Here is an 8,268-nt window from a genome sequence, read left to right as displayed (position 1 = left end):
AAAGAGCTCCACCACCAAAATGTTGTTCAATGGCATTTCATTTCTTCGACTAATGTTCCCCATTTTCTGGCACCTATCACACTTAGAACAAAAGTCAAAAGCATCTTTGAATAAAGTGGGCCAAAAGAAACCAGATTGTAAAACCTTTAGCGATGTCTTTTTGGCACCAAAATGTCCTCCACATGCCAAGGTATGGCTAAATGTTAGGATGCTTTGTTGCTCACTCTCTGGGACACATCTCCTAATGATTTGATCAGGGCAATATTTGAACAAATATGGTTCGTCCCAAACGTAGTGCTTTACCATGGCAAGGAACTTCTTTCTTTCCTGAAAAGAAAGGTCATTTCTCATTACACCACAAGCCAGATAATTAACAAAATCAGCATACCATGGTTCTTGTTCTTGAACAACAAGGAGTTGTTCATCTGGAAATGATTCATTTAGGGGCAAGGGTTGCTCCACTCCATGGTTTTCATTAAGTCTGGACAAATGGTCAGCCACAACATTATCACTGCCCTTCTTATCTCGAATTTCCAAGTCAAACTCTTGTAGTAATAGTATCCATCTAATCAAACGTGGTTTAGCATCTTTCTTTGTCATCAAGTACCTAAGGGCTGCATGATCAGAAAACACAATAACTTTAGATCCCACAAGATATGACCTAAACTTTTCTAAGGCAAAAACAACAGCAAGCAACTCCTTTTCAGTTGTGGAATAGTTAAGTTGAGCATCATGCAGAGTCCGGCTTGCATAGTAGATCACATGTGGAAGTTTGTTCACCCTTTGCCCTAAAACTGCACCAACAGCATAGTCAGAGGCATCACACATTAATTCAAAAGGTAACGACCAATCTGGTGCCATAATAATAGGGGCCGAGGTTAGTTCACTTTTCAAAGTATTGAATGCATCCATACAAGCCTTATCAAAATGAAATACAACATCTTTAGCTAACAGATTGCATAATGGACGAGTGATCATTGAAAAGTTCTTAATGAAACGACGATAAAAACCCGCATGACCCAAAAAACTTCTTACTCCCTTCACAGTGGTGGGGGCTACCATATTGGTGATGACGTCAATTTTGGCTTTGTCCACCTCCATTCCTTTGCTAGAAATTACATGCCCCAACACAATTCCTTGTTTCACCATAAATTGGCACTTTTCCCAATTGAGAACCAAATTTGTTTCCTGACATCTTTGAAGTACTAACGATAGATGGTTAAGACATTCATCAAAAGAGGAACCAAACACTGAGAAATCATCCATAAATACCTCAATGAATCTTTCTACCATGTCAGAAAAGATGGCCAACATGCATCTTTGGAATGTTGCTGGAGCATTGCAAAGTCCAAAAGGCATTCTCCTATATGCAAATGTGCCAAAGGGGCAAGTAAAGGTTGTTTTCTCTTGATCCTCCGGAGCGATTGCAATTTGATTGTAACCTGAGTAACCATCCAGAAAACAATAATGTGAGTAACCTGCCAATCTCTCAAGCATTTGATCTATGAAAGGCATAGGAAAATAATCTTTTCTAGTGCTAGAATTCAACTTCCTGTAATCGGTGCAAACACGCCAACTAGCAGTGGGCTTTGTGGGCACCAGCTCATTGTTTTCATTCCTCATCACAGTGATTCCCACCTTCTTAGGCACCACTTGAATAGCACTCACCCATTTGCTATCAGAAATGGGATATATGATCCCCACATCTAACAATTTCAACACCTCATTCCTAACAACCTCTTTCATGTGTGGATTGAGTCTTCTTTGTGGCTCACGGGTTGACTTTGCCCCTTCCTCCAAAAGAATCCTATGCATGCACATGGTAGGGCTTATTCCCTTGATATCTGCAATAGACCAACCAAAAACTGATTTGAACTCTTTTAACACCCTAATTAGTTTATCTTCTTCAATTGGGGTGAGATTAGAAGCTATGATAATTGGAAGAGTTTCAAATTCAGCTAGATATGCATATTTAAGATGTGGTGGAAGTGGTTTAAGTTCAAGTTTTGGTGCCTTAACAGTGGAAGGAATTATATGTGACATTGATGATTCTAAAGGCTCTAAAAGAGGTGACACATTCAAAGGATACAATGCTAATGCATCCAAGGCAGCTACTTCTTCCATGAGTGCATCTTCTTCATCAAACTCATCTTGAGATTGACTCAAAACAGTTTGTAATGGTTCATTCGATTGTGCCTGCAAGAACTTAGAGAATACAAGTGAATTAAGCACATCAATGGCATAACAATCAAGGGATGAAGAAGGATGAGAAAGAGATTCAAACACTTTGAATTGAACTGTCTCTCCTAACACTATCATAGTGAGGAGTCCATTTTGCACATCAATGATGGTCTTGGCCGTGGCCATGAAAGGTCTCCCAAGCAATATAGGCAACTCTCGATCATGTATAGGAGCTTCTTCCATGTCCAACACTACAAAATCTGCAGGCAAGATTAGTTTATCAACTTGAACTAGAATATCTTCTACTATACCTCTTGGATATTTCACAGATCTGTCTGCAAGTTGTAATGAAATGGTGGTGGCTTTCAAATCTCCCAAACCTAGTTGAAGGTACACTGAATAAGGCATTAAGTTGATGCTAGCACCCAAATCAAGCATTGCCTTCTCTACTTTCTTGTCCCCTATGGTGATGTTGATAGAGAAACTTCCTGGATCCTTGAGTTTTGGTGGAAGTTTTCTTTGCAAAACTGCACTCACATTCTCAGACACCACTACCTTCTCATGTGGTCCATACTTCCTTTTGTAACTGTTCAATTCCTTGAAGAACTTCCCATATGCTGGCATGTTCCTAATGACATCAAGCAAAGGTAAGTTAACATTCACTTTGCTTAGTATATCAAAAATTTCTTTGAATGACTTATCCTGCTTGCTCTTGGCAAGTCTTCCAGGGAATGGTATTGGTGGAGTGTATGGTTTCTCAGCCTTGTGAAGATTTGGTGCTTCAAGTGAGGAAGTAGCATGGCTTGGTTCCTCATTTGGTCTATCATTGTCTCCTTGAGTAACACCTGCATTCACATAATCATATTCATTAGTAACTTCATTGCCAACCCTATTATCAATCACCTTACCACTTCTAAGTGTAGTGATTGCTTTGGCTTGCTCTTGGTTCCTTTGGAGTATCACTGGTTGGCTTGGAAACTTTCCAACTTCTCTTTGGTTCAAAGCATCTGCAATCTGCCCCAATTGTGTTTCCATTTTGGTTAGGGCTGCTGAATGTTGTTGGAGAGTGCTATTTGTGGAATGTTGGAATTGCAAAGTGTTTTGGGCTAACAATTTAACTGTGTCCTCAAGGGTAGGGGCAGGTTTTGGTTGGAAATTTTGGAATTGATTGTTGTTCTTCCATGAAAGGTTGGGATGATCTCTCCAACTTGAGTTATATGTATTGGAATACACATCATTCCTTGGCCTTTGGTTGTAAGAATTCATGAGATTCACTTGTTCTTGAACATACTCGGGGTAAGCCTCCCTAGATGGACATTGGTGAGTAGGATGGCTTGGTATGTTGCAAATGGCACACACTTCATTAGTTTTTGGCACCATATTGAGCACGGATTCAAGCTTCCTTTCTAGGTTAGCTACCTGCAACAAAAGCTCATGGTTAGAACTTGTTTCATAGACTCCAACTTTCTTACCCCTTAAATCTTTATGTTGAGCATTAGACCCCAACATCTCATAAATGTTGTATGACTCTTGAGCATTCTTTTTCTTCAATGCTCCACCTGCTGCATTATCAACAGTTGATTGACAATTTTGGGTTAGTCCATCATAGAAAATTTGCATTTGTAAGTGAAAAGGTAACCCATGATGTGGACATTGCAACAAGAGGCCCTTAAAACGCTCCCAACACTCATTGAAAGGTTCACCATCATCTTGTTTGAAGTTGAAGATTTGTCCCCTTAATGTGGCTGTCTTTTGAGTGGAAAAGAACTTCTCCAAGAACTTCTTAGCCACGGCATCCCATGTGGTGAGGGAACCTGGTGTTAGAGTCATCAACCAACTCTTGGCCTTATCTTTCAAGGTGTAAGGAAACACTCTCATCCTCAAATTTGCTTCACTTACTCCCTGCAAAGGTAAACCACTCACAACATTGTAAAACTCTTTAATATGAGCTAAAGGGTCTTCATTAGGTAAGCCATAAAATGAGGGAAACATATGAAAATGTGAAGATTTGAGATCATAGTTTCTAGCTTCTGTGGGCAGCAAGATGCATGAAGGTGAATTTGGTATGATTGGTTGAGCAAAGTCCTCCAAAGCTCGAAGCTCATCTTGGTTGCCCGCCATCTCCTCTTCTCTTTCCCAATCAAGGTGCTCAGATCCTTTACTTGTTGAACTAGGTGAATTCCTTTCCTCTTCCTCAAGGATAAAGGATGAACTTGATGGCACAAAGTTGTCCAAAGTGTGGCCCTTTAACCTTTCAATTCTTTGGCCTAACTCAACAAGTCTATTTGACATATACTACCTGAAACAAAGTAACACAAGTGTGAATGAAAGTCAAGAAGCAAACAACAATGAAAAGAACAAAGATCAACTAGCAAACAACAATGAAAAGAACAAAGATAAACTTAAAAACGTTTGAAAAGACTCAAGGGACTCAAAACAGATTCACAAGACTCAAAACAAGCTAAAAACTCTCAAAACTGCCTAAAAACACAAACTAGGCAGTTTTGACACTAAACTCAACTTTGGACGAAAATTAGGTTTGGACTTGACTCAAAATGCTTCAAAACACAAAATAAGACAGATTCTAAGCCTAAGACTTAACAAAATATGGAGGGATTTGTATTTGGACGAAATGCTATTAAATGGACAGATTATAAAGAAAACAGATTGTCAAGCAAATTGATGTAAACCAATGGATAATAGAATGGCTAAGGGATTCTTTTCCACACATGAAATGTATGCAACTTAAATCAACTTCCAGTTATCAATTTGACAAGTTATGAACCTTGACACTAATCAAAATAGCAAACAAGCAAACAAGCAATTACAAGGGACTGAAATCAGTCCCCGGCAACGGCGCCATTTTTGTTGATGTATATTTCCTTCCTAATGCTAGAATATATTTAGTATAATGGCACAAGCAAGGGTGTCGAATCCACAGGGACTAATTGGACCTATGTAATTACTTGTTTTGCAAGAACTCTATGAAATGAATTAACTAGTCTAAATAGGCAGATTTGAATCAACTAGTCTAAATAGGCAGATTTGTTGTGCTTTGTTGTTGTAACTTGAAAGTATAAGAAAACGAAGTAAACACAAATAAATGAATCAACAACTAATACAATGAGATAGTATCAATGGAAATGAAACTAGGGATTTGATTTCACCATTGCTCAACTAAGTCCATGTTTGTTAAGTTAGTTTGTACTCATTCATCTACCTATTTCTTGAGTTTGTTTCACTTAGACATGATCAACCATATGATGTGTGGATTTGATCAAATGTCTCTAATCATGAACCTAATTGTGATGTGCAACTTTGGTTTATAATCAAGAGTATGTAATGCACAAGAAACTTTCATAAAACTAAAGGGATTAACTCGGCAGGATGTGTGCTAAACAATCCCTTCATTCATTCACATATCTACCAAGATTATGCATGATGTGTGTTCTAATCTTGGCTACACAACTTTGTGATTAATTCAAATGATGATCAAACATTAAAATCAACACACTAAGTCACCATTAAATCAGAGAATGAAACAAGAAATAGATGGACAAACTGAGCATTCTAACTTAATTACATAGCAAACTTTGCTAGGTTACATCGAATCCCTAGAGGAAGCTTAGTTACAATTCATGTCTACAAAAGATTTGACATAGAAATATAAAACATGAATGAACATAGAATTGATAAGAATGAACCCTTGAAGCAAAACTGATGTTGAAGTCCTTGAAGAGTCCCTTGGTGTTGCTTCTCCAAATGTGGTGCGGATGAACTAGATTGGTGATGTTTGAATGGTTTCTGCCCTTGGGACAGAAATGGACTTAGAATGGAGTGAAATGGGAGAGTTTAAGTGTGTGTAATGGCCTGAATGAAGAAGAAAACTTGCGGACCCTTGTTGTGTCAAATGAGACTTGTTTTATGGAAAAGAATCTGTCCCCAACAATCAGATTGGATCTTGGCTTTGTTTAACTCAGATGGCAAAGCATAAGTGATGGAAATGATTGTGTTTCTGAGATGGTGGACTCACGGCCTGGACATGATCTGCAAGGAAATGTTAATGTATTCAAAGAAGCACATGCTCTTGCTGCCATAAGTGAGTGGAACCTGCAAAGGTGACTTGGACCACCAGAAATTGCTTTGTTCAAATCTGGAAAGGGGAAGGGATCCCACGGCATGGACAAAGAATGAGTGATTTTCTGGAATAATGGGTGAATAACAAAAGGGAAAGGTGCAAGCATGGGTTTTATTTAATTGAAGTGCATGTGTATTTCTGCAAAGATGAAGTGCAGAAATGTAATGGAATGCACGGAATGGATGTGGATCATGCATGTGAAGGTGTGAACATGCATGTGAATGCATGTTTTGATGTTGGAAGTGCATAATCTGATGGGATGATATGGGAACACACGGCTAGGTTGTGATTGTTGGTGTCAAAATGACTGAATGAATTAAGTGATGGAAATGGGTGTTTTTGGCGCAAAAGGTAAATGGACAAGTAGTGGAACACACGGCCAAGGTTGTGACATGCATGTGAATGCATGTTTTGATGTTGGAACCACATAGGTGACTTCAATGATTTTGCCTTGTTTAAAATCACCCAATATGGCCGAATTGCATCTCTTAACACTTCACATCTTTTCTGGAATGTTTTTACTTCATTTGCTTTCCTATTGATCCAAATTCACACTTGGCTGCACACTAACACCAAATAATGTAAAATGCAACTAGTTTAATCCAAAACAATCACAAAGACACCAAATAATGAAGATATAAATGTATACAAAATGTGACTTATCAGCAATCAAGCATATTCCAAGTTATTCAAAGTTCATAAAGGAATTGTGCACAAATAAAATGATGGTGGAACTCAATGCTGTGGTGGCATTTGGTGAGAAAGTGTCATCAGTTTTGCAAAGAAAGTTGCCACCAAAGGAGAAGGATCCTAGAAGCTACCATTCCATGCCAAATTAGTGCATCGATTAACTTAATGCCTTATTCTATTTATCAAGCACTTCAATTAGGTGATCTCAAGCCAACTCGTATGATGATTCAACTAGTGGATCGTTCTCTTACTCATCCTTAAGGAATTGTGGAAGATGTGATTGTCCATAATGGTGACCTAGTTCTACCAGCAGATTTTTACATTTTGGACATGGAGGAGAGCCCTCTACCAAATCATCTTCCTTTCATCTTTGGTCGACCATTTTTAGCCACAACTCGTGCAATCATTGATTGTCATTTCGGAAAGCATACCATGACTGTTCTAGGAGAAACAAGAACTTTTCAAATTCTTGAAGCTATGAGGTACCCTAGTCACATTCATGAATGTAATTCTATTGATTTAAGCCTAACATTACAGGCACCAGTTGAAACACAAGGTTGGGATTATCCACTAGAGAGAGCACTCACTTTAACTGAAAGTGAGGAAGATGCATATGATGAAGCAAGAACTGAGATACTTGTTGCCTTAGAAGTGATGCCATTTTACACGCATTTAAGGTGGCCAAGTCTTGAGCCTCTTCCTAGCTCAACAGAGAAGTCAATTCCCTCTATGATTCAAGCTCCAAGGTTAGAACTCATACAAAAATTTGATAGGATTAAAAGCACACCACAAAGTAGCACACAAAAAATCCTATTGATTTTCCTTATTAACACTAATATTTGTCAATTGTAGCATATGAAAATAAGGGTCTTTCCCGCAGAAGATTGTTTTATCTAACTACTTAAAATGTCACAAAAACTGGGCTGCTTTCCCTACTGACCAGCCACCGAAAAATAATTATTAGACCAACTTACACTTATCTAAAATCTAGGAAATTTTATATGTAGATACTAGACACACAGAGCTACACTCACACAAATTTTTGGGATTTTTGGAGTTGATTTGATATTTAAATTAAATCGAACAAAAACAAGACAAAAACAGATTTTAAGTAGTTTGCAAATTAAGAAAAACGAGCTAGGGGAATTGCTATCCACCACCAAATAATCATGCAAACATGTTATGTTTCATTCAAATTCCTTCTATTTCTGGATGAAGATGCTCAAGTTGGCTCAATGTTAGAACTCAACCTATTACTT

General features: G+C 38.2%; 1 pseudogene; it reads left to right on the top strand.

Moving 5' to 3' along the window:
• The first annotated feature begins 3,817 nt into the window (after positions 1-3,817).
• On the top strand, positions 3,818-3,928 carry LOC125473817 (annotated as a pseudogene).
• Positions 3,929-8,268: the final 4,340 nt, after the last annotated feature.

Source organism: the organism of the source record quoted next, unplaced genomic scaffold (assembly GCF_019419815.1).
Source record: "Pyrus x bretschneideri cultivar Hongxiangsu unplaced genomic scaffold, Pyrus_bretschneideri_v1 Contig99, whole genome shotgun sequence".
Classification (NCBI taxonomy): domain Eukaryota; kingdom Viridiplantae; phylum Streptophyta; class Magnoliopsida; order Rosales; family Rosaceae; genus Pyrus; species Pyrus x bretschneideri.
The sequence above is the reverse complement of the archived record's forward strand: the minus strand, read 5'-3'. Positions and strand labels throughout refer to the sequence as shown.